General features: G+C 33.9%; 1 protein-coding gene across 1 annotated transcript in view; it reads left to right on the top strand.

Moving 5' to 3' along the window:
• The first annotated feature begins 1,378 nt into the window (after positions 1-1,378).
• Ano3 (anoctamin 3) overlaps positions 1,379-23,170 on the top strand; it is a 399,369-nt gene continuing 377,577 nt past the window's right edge. Inside the window, exon 1 of the mRNA XM_076846993.2 lies at positions 1,379-1,482. The gene's annotated coding sequence lies outside the window, so the exon portion shown is untranslated. The remainder of the gene's footprint in view (positions 1,483-23,170) is intronic.

Here is a 23,170-nt window from a genome sequence, read left to right on the forward strand (position 1 = left end):
TCATTTACTTACTTGTTTAATTAAAATGACTAGGAGGAAGACATAGAATGTCCAGAATAAATTTTCCATCTAACAATAAAAGATTTGCACACTTCTTATATATACATATATAACTTTCTCAAATATTGCTCAGCCAAGAAAGTAAAAAATGCATTAATTATGACACTCTCATGCTTAGCACATCTATTACCATATGTAATGCCAATCACAATAAAATCACAAAATCTGTCACAGCTCTCCTTCCTACTGAAAAAGGAATCCAGCTTACATTCTTTCCAGAGATCTTGCCTAGGTATTTTTATAATTATGTCAATATCTAATACAGAGTCAATAAATGAAGAATTAGATCAATAAATAAATCATGGATTAAGTCAGACCATCAAAAAACTGATTTGAACCTCATCTAGTTTGGCTTTGTGAAATGAAGGGTGATTTTTGCTAAATTGCTATTGGAAAAACCATCAGTTGGCGTGTCCTTGTGCTCATCACTGGATTCACCAACTAAGGTACAGAAAATGAATAAAAGCAATGTTCAAAATTAAACCTTTGCAGCTAACCAATACAACTTTCTACCCAAGTTACTCAAACAGAATAAAAGCTTTGCCTCCTAAATAATAAATGATACAGCCCCACCAGATGCTACTTTTTAAACATTTTGATCTTTCATTCATTGCCTGCTAATACTTTGAAGTCTATTTTTTTTTTGTATTTATAAAGCTGCACATTTTATTCTACTATCAGTTTTTAAAAATTGCCTTTACTCTTCACAATCATAGTCATCTTTCAATAAGTGCAGAACTGAAATCTCACAATCTCGAGCTGAGCTAGGAAATAGCATTTAGTAACTTCCTTCCAATTCCAGCTTTCCTCTGATGAACTGCCCCGTGGAGTATAAAGTTGCATTCCTTGGCAAGCCTTGGCCCCACCCAGCTGATCTCTTGTGTAGAGAAATGTGAATGAGAACTTTCAGTACCAACTTATTAAAAGCATTTCTCTGCAGCATTGCCTATGTCTCCACTTAGCCCATTTTATTTTCACTGCAGCCTCTCTGAAAGGGGATGAGTGCTGCTATCCCTTAAAGGCACAAGACGTCTTGAAGAAAAACAACTCTGAAGTCCATCTATCCTGTTGAGGTTGCTTGTCTAGGAACACAGAAAACTTGCAGTCAGCTCTGTTGGCGTTATTCTCCTTGGATTTCCTAGTAAAGATAATTACAGGAGAGCCTGGAATTGCTAGTGATTAAAGTATAATGATTCCTCCCTTTCCTATGATTTTTAAAACCTCGGTAGTGTGAACTTTGCTTCACATAGTTCCTTGAGAGTTTTGCAATGTCAGCCGTAAACTTTGAACTGGATAATCTTTCTCCCAAAGGCTTCAGACATGAACAGACTTCCAGCTCTGATTTTACTTCAACCTGTTTAACTGAACTCTCTGGTGATTCCAGTGGACTGGATTTTCAACACTCCACTTCTGTCCCCACAGGTAAGCTAACCTTTAGATGCGTCTGCTTGAGTATCTTAACTTATGCCTGTACTCTGTTAATGTCACCTGTGTGAAAAATAAATGCTGATGCCATCTACTTTGTGTTGGTACAGTTGATGCCAATTTTAGTTTATTCGGTTATTTTTTTCCCAATATGAATACAGATACTTTGAAAAATTTCAGAGGGATAAGAGGTTCTCTTTATACAGTGAAATGTCAGAAGGCAAACTCAGTGAACTCAGAAGTATGTTAACAGTGAAATGAACTTTGATTCTCTGGTGGATGTTCAGGCCTACCAAGGCTTAATGTTGTTTGGCATGAATGGAAAAATCCCGGATCTGATACATGAAAGCAGAGAATAAGTCTTGCCATCTTTCACTCATCTCTTTTATTTTCATTTTCTTTTACATATTATGTAAAGGATAATAAATATACTTTACATTTTCATTACAAGAAAATATTCCTTCTGGCTATTATTTTGTAACCTCATTTAGATTATGTATAAATAGATGGTCCTGATAAATGTCAGTATGAAAAAATTTTATAGAGATAGGAATTGCTATTGAATAACATCACAGCTTTCATTCTTGGTGTGAAGTTTTGAGGGAACAATGCTATATTATAAATTGTATTCATCAAAAAAACTTATAAGGCTTGATTTTTATAACGAACAACTCTGAAATATCAATGAATTAGTTGTGCTTTATAGAAAACATTTATGTAATAAATTATATTTAAAATACTGTAAAATAAAACTGCATTATGGTGGTTTACTCATCTTCTCTCACAAAAGAAAGGTGTGTGGTGTAAATCTAAAACATAAGCAAACTTTTCATACCTCTGGTTGTTACTTCATTTGATCTTTGCCTATAGAAAAAAATATTTGAAAGAATAATGAATTCAGTTTCACAACCAGAGGAATCTCTTGAGAATTTCACCCACATTTCTTTATTATGTGTTGTTGGAAATTAAGTTTTAGGTATCCCATAAGTAATTAATTATTTGTTGTTCATAGATTCTTTGTACTAGAAGACTTATTTTATAATAGAGGCAGTTCTGCCATCAGGATATAAGCCATCCTTTTAAAAAAATTTCTTTCAACTGTAAGCAATCTCTAAACTGTTATTTTTTCCCCTTAAACCAAGGGTCTTATTGATTATTGGATCTACAATTTCACAAAAGCAGGGAAATCAATTCTTTACAAATGTAAATAGCTTTATAAATTAGACTTGGATAGGAAGAAGAGGATTAGGAACAAAGTACTTGACAATCTAATGAAAGTTTAAATATTCATGTTGGTTTCACCATGATTTCACTCATGTTTCACAGAGTTTTCGGGTCAACTCTGTCAGAGATGGCACTTCCATTTTGTTATTTTTAACCATTGTCTTTATGACTTACATGTTCATAGCTTAGGTATTATCTCTATGCCAGTCTTCCACACTCCAAAGAGGGCACTTCCATTCCATTATGCTGGCAATTCCCCAACTCAACTCTTCTCAGCGAAACTCTCTAAAAATACTGCCTTCTTGCTTGTCTCAATGACCCCTTATATTATCTTGAATATTCTTTCCAATGATTCCAATAGAGCGTATGTGTTTTTTTGTTTTGTTTTGTTTTGTTTTTGCCTGAACATGAGTTTAATATTTATCTTCTTTACCATTTAACCACCTTGATATGTTCAGTAACCAATAGGTTGACTGGCAATAAGAGGTTCTTAAAATATAATTTGACTCATAAACAGTGTGGGCAAGAGACTGAAAGACTGTTCCAGGCATACATATATAGTATCATAAATGAACCACTTTCTCTTGGTACTACATAATAAGCCTCCTATCCACTGATAGCCAGAAAATCTTCCCTGTGGTACAAGTATTATCCATTTCCATATTTGTTCATAATTTCTATACTCTTTGTGACCTAAGTAATATACTTGGTGCTCTGGGATCTAAGTTGAATGCTTCTTCCAAAACTTGTTAAGCCTTATTAGCCTACACTTATTCTATAAAAATGATTTATGCTTTTTAAGCACAGTTTATATTATTTCTTCATGGTAATTTCCAATGACCCTAAACCCCTGCCTTTAATTATTAAGATCTCACTAAGATCAAATGTTGTCTTCTGAACGTCTGTTATTATCTCTATCTAAATGTTTGTTCTGTTGATCTGTATCAACAAATATTTGTTCCATACATGAAAGTGTCTACATCCCATGTTTGTTATACTACTTATGTCTGTAATTGCTATTCATGAATACTCTCCTAGATTGTTTTTCTTCAAAGTATCATTTCTCAATTATTTGTGGCTTATGTAATAGAAGTGATTAATAAATGACCAACTAGTACATGATAGAGTATCTTTTTAATATGATTTTGTCAGACGGATTATGTAAATCAAGTTACACATGTATTTGATTTGCAAAAATACTATGTGGAAATTATCATTAATTATTTATTATCTCATGATACCATCGTCCTGAAGACTATCAATGTGGAAATTGCTCTTCGTTTGATTTTTTTTTTTTTTGGGGGGGGGGTAATTAAACCTTTCAGGATGTACTTTGTATGCTGGATCTTTTATCCCTAATTCCTTTATGGTCAAGTTTTATTCATTCATTAAAAACGTATTTATTGAAGATGATGGATTATACATTAGTGGCTGGTATATCCATATATAAATGAAAATAAGATAACAGAAATAGGAGAAGCATATCCTTTTAATCTCAATGGTCTGATAGCATATTTAAACCTGCACATATTCCTAACATGAGAAAACAAAATATACCGATGAACGTTAGTGCATAGAAAGTTGAGCAGTTATGTCTATAAGAAATGTGTCATTAGCAGCAATACAGCATTTGCAATTTTCATTACATTATGACTTATAGATAACTCTCAATAGTTCTCTGAAGGGAGTTGCCCTGGATTAACTCAGTAAATCCCGATGCCCTGGGGGCACTGAACAATATTGTATTCTGCAGTAACTTGGGCTTTATCTCTGCTCAGATAATGAGGCATGGCTCCAGGAGTAGGAGTCACTTGGTGGGGTTGAGGTACACTTACCTATTCCTTTGAAATCCTACCCCTTTGTCCTTTTTGGGATAGAATATTTCATGGAAAAGCCTCCCCCAATGAAATCCTGTGTTCAAGGTGTGCTCTCTCTCTTTCTTGCCAGGACTATGTTGAATACAAGTGATGAAAGAGGGCATCCCTGTCTTGTTCCAGTTTTTAGAGGGAATGGTTTCAATTTTTCTCCATTTAGAATTATGTTGGCCTGGAGCTTAGCATAGATAGCTTTTACAATGTTGAGATATGTTCCTATTTTCTCTAGTTTTTCTAGTGTTTGAAAATGAAGGGGTGCTGTATTTTGTCAAGTGCTTTTTCTGCATCTGTTGAGATGATCCTACGTGGTTCTTATCTTTAAGTCTATTGATATGATGAGCTACATTTATTAATTCCCATATATTGAACCAACCATACATCCCTGGTATAAACCCCACTTGATAGAGGTATACTATCTTTTTGATATGTTTTTGTATTTGATTTGCCAAAATTTTATTGAAAATTCTTGCATCTATGTTCATTAGAGTTATTGGTCTGAAATTTTCTTTCTTTGATGTTTCTTTGCCTCGTTTTGGAATCAGGGTGATATTGGCCTTGTTGAATGAGTTTGGAAGTGCTCCCTCTTTTTCTGTTTCCTGAAATAAATTGAAGAGTATTGATATTAGTTTTTCTTTAAAGGTCTTGTAGAACTCGGCTGTGTATCCATCTGGGCCTGGGCTTTTCTTGGTTGGTAGGCTTCTGATGGCGTCCTCTACTTCAAAGCTTGAATTTTATCTGTTTAAATTATGTATATCAACCTGATTCAATTTGGGGAAGTAAAATGACTCTAGAAATTTGTCAATGTCTTCTATTTTATCTATTTTATTAGAGAACAAGTTTTCAAAATAATTTCTAATTATCTTCTGTGTTTCTGTAGTGTCTATTATGGTATTTCCTTTTTCATTACGTATGTTAGTAATTTGAGTTTTCTGTCTCCTCTCTTTGTTAGCAGGCTAAGGTTCTGTCAATTTTATTTATTTTTTCAAAGAACCAACTTTTTTGTTTTATCAATTTTTTAATTGTTTTTTTTGTTTCAACTTTATTTATTTCAGCTCTAATTTTAATTATTTCCTGTCTTCTACTGCTTTTGGTGTTGATTTGCTCTTCATTATCCAAGGCTTTGAGATGTAAGGTTAAATCATTTATTTCTTGACTTTATCTCATTTAAAGGAATGAACTCAAAGCAATAAACTCTCCTCTTAGTACTGCCTTCATAGTGTCCCAAAGATTTTGATATGTTGTACATGTGTTCTCATTCACCTCTAATAATTTTTTAATCTTGGATGTTCTGCTCATTGTTCCTTACCATCCTTGATGTCTTTTGCAACCCATTGTTCATTCAGTAGCATATTATTTAGTCTCCAGGTGTTGGAATAGCTTTTATTTTTTTAGTTTATCATTGATTTCTAATTTCATTCCATTAATATCTGGATTTCATAGTAGTATTTGTATGTTTTTATATTTGCTAAGAGTTGCTTTGTGGCATAATATATGTACTATTTAAGAGAAGGATCCATGTGCTGATGAAAAGAAAGTGTATTCACTCGTTGAAGGATAAAATATTCAATATATGTCAGTTAAATCTAAGTTATTGGTTGAATTATTGAGTTATATTGCTTCTTTGTTCAGCTTTTGTTTGGAAGATCTATCCAGTGGTGAAAGAGGTGTGTTAAATTCACCCATAATTGTCATGTTGTGGTCTATTTGACTCTTGAACTTGAGAAGAGTTTGTTTGATGAACATTGTTTAGGGCATATATATTTATTAATTGTATGTCTTGTTGATGAATGGTTCCCTTAAGCAGTATGAAATATCCATTTTTAATATTTGATTAACTTTGGCTTGAAGTCTACTTTATTTGATATGAGGATGGAAACACCTGCTTCCTTTCATAGCCATGGGAGTGGTATGATTTTTCCCAATTTTTCACCTTCAGTCTGTGGATGTCTTTTCCAATGAGAAGAGTCTTTTGGAATCAGCATATTGTTGGGCCTTTTTTAAATCCAATATTGCAGTCTGTGTCTTTTGCTTGGTGAGTTTAGGTCATTAACATTTGAGGTTATTATTGAGACATGATTTTTGTTCCCAGCCATTTTTTTTAATTTTGGGTATTTAACTTGATTTTGTTTCTCCTTTGATTAGTTTTTTTTTTTTTTTTTTTTTTTTTTTTTTTAGTGTTAATACCTCCCTTTGCTGATTTTCATTATTGTTTTTCAATTCCTCTTCAAGGAATATTTTGCTGAGGATATTCTGTAGTGTGGGCTTTCTAGTTGTATCTTCTTTTAACTTTTGTTTATCATGGAAGGTTTTTATTTTATCATCAAATCTAAAGCTTAATTTTGCTGGAAATAAGATTCATGGTTGGCATCCAGTTTCTTTCAGAGCTTGGTATATGCTGTTCCAGGATCTTCTGGCTTTGAGGGTCTGGGTTGAAAAATCTGCTGGAATATGAATTGGTTTCCCCCTATATGTGATCTAATTCCTGTCTCTTGCAGCCTTTAAGATTCTATCCTTATTCTGTTTACTAGGCATTTTCATTATAATGTACCTTGGTGTAGATTGTTATAATTTTTGTATTTTTGCTGTCCTGTAAGCCTCTTGTATTTGATTTTCCAATTCATTCTTTATGTTTGGAAAATTTCCTAATATTACCTCATTGAAGAGACTATGCATTCCTTTGGTTTGAAACTCTGTGTCTTCCTCTATCCCATTAACTCTTAGATTTGCTCTTTTGATGCTATCTCATAATTCTTGTATGTTCTGTTCATTGTTCCTTACCATCTTTGCTGGGTGGTCAACTTTATTTCCAGATTGTATACTTTGTCTTCATTATCTGAAGCTCTGTCTTCCAACTGATCTAGTTTTTTGGTGACGCATTCTATTGAGGTTTTTTTGTTTGTTTGGTTTTTTCTCTTTTTTTTGGTTTATTGTTTCCTTATTTATTATTTCCTTATTTTTTCAATATTTCTGAATTTTTTTTATAATCTCTTTGTCTTGAAATAATCTTTTGCTTCCTATATTTGCTTTCTTATCTCTTTGTTGGAGTGATAAATTTTTGCCTATATTTGCTCATGTAGGTCATTCTTTAACTCACAGATCATTTTCATTATGAACATTCTGAACTCTTCTGTGACATTCCATCAACTGTGTTGTCTAATGGTTCTATTATTGTAGTATCCTGGTTTTTGGGGGGTACTTTTCTCCCATTTTTTTTATGTTGTCTATGTGATTTTCTTTCTTGCAGTGTGGATCTGAGGTATTCCAGTTTCTATCCTATAATCTTGTAGTATCTGTGCAGATTTTCTGTACCTGACCTTGATGTTGAGCTTCCAGACCTTTCTATTGTCCTAGAATGGATTATACTGAAACTATAGAATGTGGTGGGAATAGCAGGAGATAACACAAGCTAGCAGTGGAGGTGCCCCAAGATGGATCCAATGTCTTGCAGAGATGGATCTGAAAGGTTGGTCCTTACACTGGCTATGGGATACCTATTCCAAGATGCAGCTGATTCTATACCCTGTCTATTGTCCAAAGGTAGAGGCTACTTCATGGGGAAGATTATGGAAATGTCTGCAGTGTCTCAAGAACTAAATGGGTTATACCTGGGCTCCCGGGTGGTGGTGGTGGCCAGGCAGACCCAAGCTTACCCTGGGCCCTGTATTCCATGCAAGTCAGCAAGGCAGATCTGGGACAAGCCTGAGCTACAGCAGTGTCTGCCAGTGTCAGGATGGACTTGAGCCTACCTTGGTCCCAGGCTCCCTATCAGGTCAGCAAGGCAGGTCTGAGCGGAGGTGACTCCATGGGTGTCTACAAGATTCTAGAACTTTTGACATTGAACATAGCATAAAACTCTGTGATATGCTTTGGTTATCTGGTTTTAAAAAATAAATTATGTAACTGTCATGAAGTAGTTGGAGAATTCTAATAAATAGTCAGTATAAGGTCCTGTTCAATCACCAACAAGCTATGTTACCTTAGACAAGGCTTTAATCTCACTGCCAAATCATTTTCCTAATCTGTAATATGTCTAGATTAGACTATTTGTGTTAAATGTCACCTGCAGCTACAGAAAGACTTTACAAAAAAACAATTAACTCTAGAGCATTTCCAATATACAACATGAAGCTAGATTAAGCCAAGACCATAAATATAGGTAAAGATATACTTCTGTTTATAATACAGAAAAGGGGAAAAACTGAGAAATCTCAAAGGGAATTTATATTTTCTACATTTAATCCTGAACTTAAATATTTAAGTTTTTAAATGTTATGTTTAAGTTTCATCAAACAGAGAAAGAATAAATTCCCAAAAGATAAGAGATATGATATACTTCTTTTCCACAAAGAGAGATTCAACAGAGAGCTGTATGAACAGAGTTGAATTATTTGTTGCTAAATGACTTTACAAAGATTGGCCAATTGATAAAATGCATCACTTCCTTTGTGGCAGTTTTAAATCTAACTCTGATCTCTTAATGGCTCTGCCTAAGGCCCTTCAACTCATTCCCTCTTAAGAGGAGTAATCCAAGGTCATATAATATGCATATTTTGAGTGCCAAAATAAAATAAAAAGTTAATGCTACTGATGTTGTAAAATGAAGTAACTTCCAACAATCATCATTTCCTTAAATGCTTGCAGAAGTAGGAATTGAGAACATTTATTATACTTCACATTGTGATGAATTAAAAAGTGTTGCTTTTTGATCTATACAAGGAAGTACTAATGGAAGTATTGGTAAATGGCCATTGCATTACTGCATATTACCTAGGTGAAGTTTGCTCAGCTCGATAGATATAGATCCAGGAACAGGTAAGTAAATATCACTCCTCAAAGAGTTCCTGATATTATGTCTTCCTGATAGCAGATAAACAATTTTTACTCTGTGATATGGAGTAGGCCTTGGCACCTTAGTTTATCTATCACTTCGTACAATATATAAAATTTTACAATAAAAGTTTGTGATAAGATTCTTAGGTAGTGTAATGTAATGTGACCACATATTGTAAATTTCTTTCTAGGACACATTAATAAGGGACTACAAAGGAAGTGTTCTCAACTAAAGTATGGAATTCAATGTGCTAAATTTTTAAGAGCAATTATAGAATATGCCAGAATATGCACTGCACTGAAACTTGCTAGTATTATTCACCTTAAAAGTAAAATGATACAAGTTTCTCTTTATAGTTAATTAAGTTCACTTTAATTTCAATGTGTTTTATTTATTTGTTTATTTTGAGTGGGAGATAAAATAGTGGGTTACAGCAACATCTTATGAATGGGAATGTTATTAAAACTCTTCATGTATGAGAACATGCAAGAATTTCCATGGTAAATATAGAAACAAAAGAATAGACCATTATTATTAGTTACATAGACAAGGAAATAAAGACTAATAAATGAGAATATTTATGAAAAAACTGACCTTATGTTTCAAATTACTTTCAAATCACATGTAGCATTTGAATCAAGAATTCTATACCAAGAAATTCATTTCAAAAGAATTGAGTACATGCACAAAAATAATGAAATAATGTTTATTGATGAGATATGTTTGCTAGGAAATATAGGAAGCAATATAAGTAACTATTCAATTAATTAACTGATTAAATTATAAAATACACCCCATGAAATATGTTTTATAGTCTTAAAAAAGAGATACTATCAAAAACTTTACTGACACTGGAAAATGTTTGTGACATAACATGAGATGTTAAAAGCAGGATATTATATGCATACAAACACAAATTTTGGTAGAGGTGTTTATGATTGTGTGAGAATTCATGTACAAAACAAGATAAGAAATGCATTTGCCAAAATAGTAAATTCTGTTAGTCCTGAGGGATAAGATGACAATAAAATTTATCTTTTTTTCTCTAATACGTTTTCCAAATCTTCTTGATTAATCATATATTATCTTTATAATGAGAGAAAATAAAATAAATGAGGAATTCTACCATTTTACACATTTAAAAAAGAAACATCTTACATGAACTTTGACATTGAAGAGGTAAACCCTGCCTCAGTCCTTCAGTAAATACAGGTTTTGTTTGTTTGTTTTTTTAACATCTGAGAATTTTCAGGCCTATATTGTCTTTCACAGCATCTTGAGGACCCTCTTTATTCCAATCTCCTAATAAGGCTGAGTCAATGTATAAAAGCTCACATGAAAACATTAGGTCCTCATCACACAAATGTACAGGGTGTTGAAGATAGGAATCTCTTTTGCTCTTCTTGATCTCCTCCATCCTACTATTCCTCCACAAAACTTTCATAACTACAAAAAACTGGCACATACACATAAGTGACCACTTATTTTATTCAAGAATAATTGTGGGTATCACATTTCTGACCTTTCTTTATTTGAAATGCCTTCTATGGGGAAATCAGTTCACTTTATTACAAAAATATCGATTTGTGGAAGGCAAAAACACTAGGCAAACTGGGGTGTTCATTGCTTTATTTCTCCCCCATTGGTTCTTTATAGTTATATACAGCAATATAATTCATTTATAAAAGCATGAAATATAATTTGTTCTAACTCAGTCTCCAATACTTTGCCTCTTTGCTCCATCCCCCTCCAGGACTTCCTATTTTCCCCTTATTCTACTTATCTTTCTGCTATGAATACAAGTAACAATAAATGTTGGCAAAGATGTGGATAAGTAACAATTTAAAAACTAACAAATAAAAAATTAAAATAATTTAAATTAAATCAAATGAAAAAACAAATAATTTAGTTTTTAAATGGAGACGCATACATTGCTGGTAGGACTACAAATTAGTGCAAACAATCTGGAAAGCAATATGGAGATTCCTCCAAATCTAGGAATGGAATCATTATATAATCCAGCTTTCCCACTCCTTGGTATATATCCAAAAGATTTAAAATCAGTATACTACAGTGATGCAGCCACATCAATGTTTATAGCAATTCAATCCACCCACATTTTGAAGACTGGAGTTAGCATAAAGAAAAAAAGAGGTGAATTATTATAATCATAGAAGCATCAAAAAGCTAACAGTGAAAAAAGGGAAGATGTGTACAAAAGCTAGATTAACAGTAACAGAACTTTGGAAAGCAGGAGGGAGAAAATTGTATGATGGAGAAAAATTTTTTATGAATCAGGGTCGGTAACTGAAGACAGACAACATCTCTGTTCCTGTTTAAATCTGAAGAGGTTTGTCAAAAACAGTGTTACAACTCACAGAATCATTAAATTATCCTGAGAAATAGATTTGAGGCTGTTTTCAGGAAAATAATCATTACACAGGCTGATAATGCTGCATACAAAAGTAGACACAGGTATAGCCAGTTTTAGAGATATGCTGCTTTTGCTTAGATAGCAAAGCTGATACCTCTATTTTGACCCCTGAACAACTGATAGTCACTATTTTTTGGTGGTTAACAGACACTGTCGTTTTTGTTGTTGTTGTTGTTGTTGTTTTTCCTGTCCAATCCTATACCCTGCCTTGTTTCTTCATGGGTTCACCAAAAGGCTGCAGTTGAACAAAACCCCATGTAAGACACATGGACTGAGAGTAGGCAATAAGAGGATCCTTCATGAGAAAGGCACTCTGTATCACACTCTGCATTTGGAAACAAGGGACATGGATTAAGACACTGTTGGAAACTCTTTCCAAGACTGTCTAAATATTTCCATAGCCACATGATTAAAAATAATAATCCTCTTTTTTTGGAAGAATCCATGAAATCCTGCAAATCACTGAACTTCTGAGTGTGTATTGCTTAATATAAATTTGACCACTGGAGAATCTAGCTACTGGCTTCTGATTCCCCAGCTTCCTGTGAGAGTGGTCTCATCTACCATCACTATTGGGCCTTTTCAAAGCTCACCCTGCTGTGTGACATGAAGCTACTTTTTATATCCTTAAGAATGTTGGAGAAAAGTTTGCTTGTCCCTAGAGTCAGTGTCTCCTAACATGGACAGTAGTGGTATTTTGCCTACTGTTAGATAACCAAAGAGCTACAGACATTTCCCATGTTTGCATCTAAGTTACACATTCTCATATTTCAGTTTTAATTTTGCTTGCCTTTTGCTTTTTCCTCTATATAATTTTGAGTTCTCAAAAGCTAAATGCACTTGTTTACATTCTCTGAAAATTCTAGGCAGAAGATTCTTGTTCCAGTTGATCAGTAGAAAATAAAAACCACAACGATAACCCTAGATTTAATGTTCTTATTTTCTACCTTTCATAAGTGAATTGAAAAGTCCATGTCATGTATTTCCATACTTATCTGAGCTACGTATTAAAATTACACATTGACTGATTCATACAAAAGTGGAGTTGTTAGCAAGTAAGGAAGATTGTTAGATAATTCCCGTATAAATTAAATCATTATTCTGCTTAAAGAGAAGCAGAAAGGTAGTTCCTTTGATCCTAGAGTCAGACACGCTGTTTTAGTCAGCATTCTTATTACTATGACCAAAAGGCCTGACAAGAACAATCAGAGGAGGAAAAATGTATTTGGGGGTTCATAGTTTTAGAAGTGTCAGCTCATAGAAGGATGGCTCCATTCCTTGAGGCTCAAGATGAGGCAGAACATCATAGCAGAAGAGTATGGTGGAGGACATTGTATCAGGAATTAGAGAGTTGGGGGGGAGGGGAGGGAGAGAGAGAGAGAGAGAGAGAGAGAAAATGAGCAAGAGCTGTGCACAAGGAGGACAAAATATACCCCAAAGGCATGCCCCAAGGACCCACACTGCCTTCATACATAGGCTACCTGCCTCTAGTGACCACTCAGTTAATCCTTTTCAGAGTATTAATTCACTGATTGGGTTAAGGCTCTGATATCCCAATTATTTCACTTCTAAACCTTCTTGTATTGTCTCATGCATAGCTTTTGAGGGACTTCTAATACCTCAATCATAACACTAGTATTGAGAGTTTGTTCTGTTAATTATTAGTTTAATGAATTCAATAAATGTTTGTTTCTATTTTGTCATATGTATTGTGATATATGAAGAGTATGTATTGTGATATATGAAGAGTATAAAAATTCATATCTCATGGAACTGTTTAAAATGTTGAATAAAATAATGACCAAAAAGGGAATGACCACCAATGCCTGCAACTGGAGTCTTATATATGTTTTTATTCTAAATGTAATATATAGGGGAAGTTTAATACTATAATGCCATTTCTAAAGATGGTGATTGACCATGCTCTGGAAGGTATAATTTATATGAGGTAAATTGCAAAATCTATGCATTGCAAACTGAGCTACTTAAAACTGAGATGCAGGGACTGGGGTTGTGGCTCAGTGGTAGAGTGTTCACCTAGAGTGGGTGAAGTGCTGAGTTCAATTCTCAGCATCACATAAAAATAAATAAATTAAATAAAGATACATTGACAACTAAATATATATTTTAAAAAACCAGAGATGCAATAACCCCCAGGAATAGCTGGTAAATATGTACAGAATGCATACTACAACTTCAGAAGCATTTATTTTACTTGATAAATAGTTTTATATACTTTTAAAAAAAGAAGAATTTGTCAGGGATTGAAGCAAATATGTAAATTTAGTTTCAAGATAAAATGTCAGACAAAATAAAATTCCTATTAACCTATGGATGCTTGTAGGTGTTCACTTTCCTATACCAATGAAGGAACATGCAAAGGGAATTTTGAGAGGCTCTGGAACTTAACAGAATGGTGTCAGTGCCCAGGAAGCTTGGTTTCTGTCGGCTGTTTGGGTGATGTCCCATGATAATGGTGGGTTCTAAATGTTCTTAAGGTTTAGTCAGTGATTGAACTTGACTTCAGCAAGGCTGTGGTTATTTTAAGCATCAGCATCATAAAAGAGTATCCTCTTCTCAGAATATCTTGTGTACTTCTAAAGCAGCTGAAATTTACTTTAACTTCAACAGGATTTAGAAAAGGCAAACTTGAGCTTATTGTGCTGCTAAAACTTAAATGTCTCTATTTCATTCCCACTCTCCATGAAAGCAGTCTTCCCATGTTCATTACTAAGAGCTGATCTAGTCTTTAAAAATGATTTTGAATGATGTGTTAAAGGAGAAAACAGAGACATAAGTGATAATCGTGTATTATCCAGAGCAGTCTGACTAAATTGAGCTCATAAATGAGCACAGCTAGATATAGAAGCTTTTTTATATAACAATGTGATGTAAGAGTACCGCCAAAAGAGCATGAATGGTTGTCTAAATCATACAACTAAGGACAGAGGTCAGTCTTTGAGTCACTGGATTATCAGACCCTTGGGTATTTAACTCTTACTGGTTATCATAATGGTTTTCATAATATAAAAGACATGTCATGAAGCTTGTCATAGAAAGTGATGGTGAAAACTCAGGTACATACTAGATTTTAGAACATGTGTAAGTTTATTTAGTATTTCTCTGCTGGTTTTCAGTGGGACATCTACTTTGCAGAACTGGCGATGGGATTGAGAAAGTATGTGAAAAATGTATTTTTTTAGAAAAGGCCATAGAGTACATGTTTAGTGGGTATGGAATGTCTCCCCACTCCTTTTTTCATTGTGCTGCCTACTTCTGTTACACTTTGTGACCTCTCACCACACCCAAATTACTGGGCTATTCATATGAGATGGTGTAAAAAGGTATATATTGAATTGGAAAATTAGAAAGTATCTATGTTCATGAGTACTCATAAACCGACATTCATATTACTTGAGTTTCCTAATTAATTCCTGAAACTACATGATTTTTAGACAAAGCTCCCTTGAGAGTGATTTACAGTTAATTCTAAAAAGACAAAGATCTGGGAGTTTTGCCTAACCATCCTTGGTAATATAGTCATCATATCTCATCATTGCTGGTTTATTTTCTACTAACATTCAAAAAATTATCTTTCTCTTTTATCTGCCCTGCAGATGCTTTCTTCAGCATTCTTTTTTTTTTATTCCATAAAAGATAAACACAGTCTAGCATTCATAGTTCTTTCTTCTAACTGAATATCTGGGATCAAATAGTGAAATTTCAGAATTCATATCCATTGCCAAGGCCAACATGGAGACAATTCTCAAGATAAAAGTGTTTGTAAAAGCAGTGAATTCTCTAGCTGATTCCAGATAGAGGTTTCTGGAAATCACCAGGATTTAAATAAATGTTACATATTTTAAAATTTCTGATAAATACAAGAGTGAAAACAAAGAGCTTGGTTATTTTTAAAAAAATCTTTTTTATCCTTGAAAATAAATGAAATTACTCTCAAAGATTTTTATACAGATTCTTCTAAGAAGTAATTAAAAGAAAATAGAACACTATCAACTCCATAATAAGACACATATCAAGGTATACAAATTTGAATTGAAATCGATCATTTTGTCACACAGAAAAGGTAAGGGGAATATAATTAGTGGGAGTTCCAATCTATAATTCTTTTACTGTACATGAGTCAACAATATAGTGTGGGACCTATTAAAATGCAAGGAATTGTTCAAAGAGTAGAATTTATTAAAAAAAACAATAAAGCAAGGCCTCTCCTTTTTGTGAGTCTAAAAGGAGACATTTCTTCATTCCTTCAATGAATACAAAGCATTTTCATTTCTAGAAAGATAGAAAAAAACTCTCTTCCAGGGCTTAACTGCCCCACTTCTCTGTTATAATATCTATTTATTCTTGGCAACCATCCTGCTTCATTCTCACATACACGCCCCTGCTCCTACCTTGGCCATAATTTTAGTCCTAATCCCTACAGGGGGCTCCCTTTTCCTTTTTTCTCACAGTTATCACATTCTCTTCCACATCCTCTTTTCCCATGGCATTCCACTGAAGCCTACCTACCTGTTGGAGCCCCAGGGCCTGTGGTTTGACTTCAACTTGCACAATTCCAGTCTAGCAAAGCAAGAGGGACAAGTATTTCTCCTCTTCAATGTAGGTACTAGGTGCTAGGGAAAACTAAGAAATTTAGCAAGGTTCTAGAAAGTCAAATCATAATTTTAAATAATTATGTACCTCTGACCACAATGACTTAATTAAAATATCCTAAACTATTGGGGAAAATTAATACTCTGTGTTATACTGAATATTACACCACCTTTAGTGTTATGGGTTAAAAAATGTAACTCTTGCAGCCCAGCAAGATGCTTGTAACTTGGGGCAAATGAGATAACTATTCATTATGAGGAATACCAATGGAAAGATAACTGATGAGGAATTAGTTCTGGGCTCTCCGAAGATAAATTTTGTCAAAGGAAACAGAAAGGAAAAGAAATTTAAAGAGCAACAGAATTTCTAAAAGGAAGGATGAGGGATTCTTGAGGAAGGAAATGACTGAGCATAGAACATGGAGTCCTGAAATATTCATGTGTGTCTGTGTATGCATGTGTTTGCTTCTTTCTTTTGGGTCATGCATGCACACATAGCTCTTTCTTCCAATATGAAATTTTTGGTTGTCTCTTGAATTATCCCTTTCCTAGTCTTTGATGACAAAGTTTGTTTCTCAAATTTAAACTGTGTGGAGCCAGCCTGCCTTCAAAGGATGTCAATTATTGAGCCAATAAATTCTTTATTGGTTATACTTAGTTTGAGTTGACTCATTTATCATTTGCCAAAGAAAGAGTTCTCAATGACATATGTGGTAAAAAAAATTTTCCAGTGTTTGGTAAGATAGTAATGATACCTGGCTAATATAGAAAATTTATGTTGTAAAGTACTTGAAGGTAAGTATGCATAGAAAAATATGTGCCACCTAAAGATATTTTGCTTATTGATGGACCACACATATGGTAATGGTTCTGTAAGATTATAATAGAGCTGAAAAATTCTTATCCCCTAGTAACATTGTAGCTGTTGTAATGTCACAGTGCAGCACAATGTGCACACGTGTGTGGTAATCCTGGAGTATCGCCCTTTGGATATCCTACTGCACTGCTGGTCCTATGAAAGCAGAGCACCTACAATGAGGTGCAGTATGTAAAATTTGGCAGTGACAATAAATGACAATGCTACTGGCTTATGGATATATTTGTCACTACTTTTAATCTTATTTTTTTTTCAGTTTTGGAGATAGAACACAGGGCTTTGTGCATATGAGGCAAGCATATGTATAATAATATACTTATTAATATATTATTAATAAGTATAATAATATACTTATTAACAAACTGATGGGATTAAAAGTTCATTCCAATTCTGAGTTACATCCCCAGACTCTACCATTATTCTAGAATATATCCCTTCTATTTTAAAAAAATCTTTCTGTAAGGTGGCATGCCAAGTTGTGCCCACAGCAGCCTCGTGGATCTTCTGTTTACACTTTCTCTTGTACTTGACTTAATCTTGTTATTTTATTCATCATGGCTCTAGCTGAAGGATGACTATATATATATTGGGCTTAGCAGGGATGGTTGCTTTATTATTTGTGGGAGACTCATTTTAGCTTTCCTTTTGTCTGGTCAAGGCCTGGTAACATGAACCTGGGCCCTCAGCCAAGTAATCATTCTCAATTCACGAAATCTAACAAACTCTGGCCTTAACCTCTGCTCTCTAGTTTCCGGTCTTCATTTGCAGCTGAAATACATGGAAACTAAGCCTCATATAGCAATTTAATGGGTCCCCCAAGGCAACACCAAGTATGTTTTTTCCTCTCACTAAAGAGAAAATTTTCTTTCACTTGTAGGGGGAGGAGGAGGTGGCTAATTTGAAGCTGTTTACGGAAGCTCCTTCATGGTCTCAGATTGGCCGAGCTTGTCTGATTTATTTCAGTCTTTCATATTCCTGTTTTTCATTTCATGTAGGGATTAGGACCTGGACATAAATTTATAGTTATATAACTACTGAGGGATGTCATATTTAACCATCTGTTTGGAACAGTGCCAAAGATTCTGCATTCAAAGACACTGCGGTTACAGAAGTAGTTACTCTTAATGACATCCTATACTTCACTACTTCTACTTTGGGGAACAATGCCAAGGGATTTTATTTTCTGAGTTATTTTTCATTGGATAGTAACAAAAATTAGCCTGTAAATCCAATCCAGAGAACATTAGAGATATTCAAGCATTTTTCTAATTTTATAGATTTTTTTTCATATATTTAATAGAATGGTTTGTAAGTCTCTTAGGCTAACTCCCTTCATATGGTTCTACATTCTTCAAATCAGAGATCATTTCTGATTTACATAGCGCAACATCTGGTGCATAGTGATTGTTCCACAGATAGTTGTTAAATGAAAAATAATGTAGAAAGATCTTGGATTGTGGGAGGCAGACATTGGAAGAGAGTCAAGTTGGGCCAATTTATAATGGGATTTGGACATCAGAACAAACAGTTTATTCTTTCAGCAAAGAGAAGCCACCAAGGGGGTTTAATTAGTGAAGTGAAATGACTTGAGCTTTGCTCTTAAGAGTTTCAAAAGAAGAAAAATTTTCTTCAGTCTCAAAGCTGAGACTAATGGTCTTCATAAAAGTAACTTAATTTGGTCCCCCACAACTTAACTTATTTTTAATAATTAGAAGAAACTTCCAAATAGTTTGAGATGGATGTGAACCATGAGTCTCCCCCAACAATTTTGCTTAAAATAAATCAACACACACTGCAATAATATACTTATTAACAAACTGATGGGATTAAAAGTTCATTCCAATTCTATGAGCTTTATGAAATCTTAATTCCAGCCCCTTTAAGCAGTCCAGTAGTGCCTCACATGAAAGACTCCTGTGAGACAAACTACAATAATCTACAAGCAGGATTCACACAGATGGAGTCAGAGGTCCAAGTAACCTCTGAATCAACAGCTATAAAAGAGACTCCAGAATTTTAATCTAGGAAATCACTACCACATGTTCTCTCTCATAGATGGAAGCTAAATAGTCCACCTTGAAAGAGAAGCAGTGATGACTAGAGACTGGTGAGGATGTTCAGGGTAGAGAGTGGAAAGGAGAGATTGGATTTGATCAATGGATGCGATATGCATGTTAATGCAGTTAACCACATTAATATGTACAACTGAAACATACTAATAAAAATGCCTACCAAAAATACTCTAATATTAACTTCCATATTTGTATGCCATATTTGTTATGTTAAGGTGCAAGTGTTTCTGTACTTGTAAAAAAAAACCACATGCATTAAGCATCACTGTATACAATAAAAATACATGTCTGACCGTATGTTAACCATATATTAACATGCCCATCATGTTAATTTACAACATATTGATGTTGCCTGTAGATATTAAACAAGTAATGATAATAACTGGTTCTACAGGGTGGAATAATTCCCACTAACTTCCACTCAGCCCATAGGTTATAAATAGAACAAAGACAAACACACACACTCAGATTCACAAACAAATTTGTCATATCATATCCTTTTTGTGAAGGCATATTAATGTAAATTTTAAACCATAGTACATACTTTAGTAATGCATATGTATGGTTTTCTTCCTGGTAATATGCTGATATTTCCATATACCCATCTGTCAAATCTTCCTTCTGTGCTCTATGAACAGGAACAACACAAGCCTTGATAACACAAACTGATTCTACTCCTTTGCCAACCATATTCAAGTTTTTAGCAGTTAGGCTTTGAATTAAAAATTCTGGAAAGAAATATACTATAAAATGTCAATGTTTTATGAAATTCAAAGTTAAATAAAGGGAAATATTTAACCTCTAGCCTTCATGTGTTTTCCCCCCAGTGGGGCCTGAGATTTAAATTGGCAAAATCAGATAAGGTAAAAATGACACAAAATTATTTAATATAAATTTTACATACCAGAAACCTTCATAAGGAAATGAAGGTGCAAAGATGAAATTAGAACTGAATTCTTGTTTACTGACTTATACAACCTGCCCACAAATGTAAATTCTGGATAAGTGACAGGACAAAGGTCTTGCATAAGTGAAGACCAAAAGGTATTACCTTCAAATACTATTGTGATCTGTCCTCTGAGTGCCCAAATGCCAGTTCTAAGTCTGTGTGTGTGTATGTTTATGTGTGTGTAATTTTTTGATTGTTTTCTGGTGAATTTCATCCATCCCTCCCCTGAAGCATTCCTACGGCACATTCCCTAGGGGTTTACTTATTCTTCCCTGCTAAAATGTTCTAGAAACCTCTTTCCTTCCAACACTCAGAATTTGCTCCTTACACAGACCCTTTTCTTATAAAGTTTTCCTCATCTTGTCAGAGTCCTTTCTTAAATAAGTCCCTTTCAAAGTGTCTGGAGCTCGGTTATCTTCCTAAGTAATTTTCTGGTCCCAAGGACAACACTATAATATTTTCTCCAGCACACCCTAGAAGGACAAAGAGCCAGGTAGATACACTTCAGTTCTGTCTTTGTTGTGCTTTCAGGAACAATTCAAAAAAAAACATGCTTTCTCTAATTTTTGAGAAAAAGGTAAATGTAGATATCTGTGTTGTGGGAATTACAACTTACATTGTCACTTTTCCAAATCACGTGGGAACTGACATGAAAGTACCAATCCATGCCCAAGAAGTCATGGTTTAAGACCCAAAATAAATAAAGCTTAAGATTTGTGTGCATCATCTCCTAGTCATTTTATTTCTACACATGTTCAAGAAAATCAAAAAATCTTTTTTAAGAAAAGCTAAGGCATAATTGCATATGCAAAGGGCAAAGTAGCAAGAAACACTGCCAGCCAATAACAGTGTAGTGTACTTTCTCAATTATAATACAAATGTTATGTTTTAATTTTCTATTGAACATATCATAGAAACTGAATCTTAAACAATTTCTGACCAAGTAAAAATATCATCAAACATAAGTCAGTTGCTCATTTGGAAACCTGATTAAATTACTTAAATACAGTTTCATATTGTTGTGATACTCTTTCAAACTACAAATGACTAATTTAAGGATCTAGATTATGTTACTTAAATCTTGCATATATATGAAACATCAATTTTTGGCTAAGGATATCACCTTTCCTGGATCTACAAACCTGACTCATTCATCTCCAAATGAAAATATTGCATTATTCTATTTCTGAGTTAACTCATTTACTTATCAGTATTTTATTACTACTATAAAAATAACATGAATAGTATTTCCTTTTTGAATAACATAAGAAAAATATCTTATATTTAAAAAAATTAATATGCCCAGGGAAAACTCAGGATGGTTTACAAAGGACATCAGCATAATTTATGTACCTACTTTGAAGCTACTGCAGAGACTAAAGAGAGAAATGCACATGAGTATCTCAATAAAATGATCTGGTTCAAGGTTAGTAAGTTATTTGTCCTCATCTAGAGAATGAGACTGAGGTTTTGACATAAATTATGTGCAATGAAACATTAGATTGATCATTGGCCAGATGAATAAACACACAAGAAACAGCATGTTGGTGTAAGACTATTTGTGCTCCATGAATTTAAAAAAATAACTGTGTTGTTTGTTTCAGTTAATTACACTTAATTTCTAAAATAAAATTAGATGAATAGGAAATGTGATACCCAGAGAAATTATCCTATAGGGATTAAGGTATTTGAAAAGTCAAGCTTATTTTATAAATATAAGACAGATATTATGTACCACTCATATGAGGAATCCAAAGAGTCAAATTCACAGAAGCAGAGAGTACAGTAGTGGCTTCCAGGGACTAAGACAGAGGAAATGGTAAAGAAGTAAGTCAAGTGTACAAGTTTCATAAGGTCAATAAATGTGGAACCAATAAAAGTGATTGTAGGACAATTTCTTTTATTAATACACTCCGTACAAGATTGAAATTGAAACCTCTGTGAATTGGTCACAAAGAAATCTTTTTTAGATGCTATGTAAGATTAAAGGAATATTTTATAGACTATTTAATAAAACAGAGGCTCATATAATACTGCTTTAGTCCATCTGGGCTGCTGTGAGAACATACCATATACTGGCAGGCTACATCAGTGAAGTTCATTTCTCGCACTTCTGGAGGCTGGAAATTTGAAGATAAAGGGACCAGAAGAATTAGTACCTGATGAGGCCCTGATTTAAGGTTCCTGGATGGTCCTTCTCTCTGTGTCCCCACATGATAGAAGCAGAAGGGGAATTCTCAGGCCTCTATAAAAAGACACTAATCCCCTTCCTGAGGGTTCTGCCACTCCTAAAGGGCCCACCTTCTGAAACCATCACCTTGGCCATTGGGATTTCAACATAAGTATGTGGTGTTGGTGTAGGGGTAGGGAAAATACAAACATTTTGGCCACAGCAAATGATAGGCATTTTCTACTTTATTTGATAATTCATTGAAAATAGAGGCTCCACAGAAGTAACTGCAATTCTACACTTCATTTAACCACAGCGTATTGAATGACTTATAAAATATTAAAATAAATATCAAAAACAAAAATGTTTCCATATATTATTAACATACATTTAGCTTTCATTTAAGAAAAATGAAAAAAAAATATTTAGTATTTGACTAATTGAGGCCTTAAGCAACTTAATAAGACCCAGTCTCAAAATTAAAAAAAAAATCAAACTTTGCCTTCTTATATGATTATATATCATAGTGGTAGATGATTTTCCCTTAGAATAGCAGTGCTTTTTAAAGGGTTAATAGGCTCATTTTATATTCTCTTTTGTAATTAAGAACTGGGACCCTATATTGTCACACAACTCCCCAG

The sequence above is a fragment of the Callospermophilus lateralis genome, chromosome 2, assembly GCF_048772815.1.
Source record: "Callospermophilus lateralis isolate mCalLat2 chromosome 2, mCalLat2.hap1, whole genome shotgun sequence".
NCBI lineage: Eukaryota > Metazoa > Chordata > Mammalia > Rodentia > Sciuridae > Callospermophilus > Callospermophilus lateralis.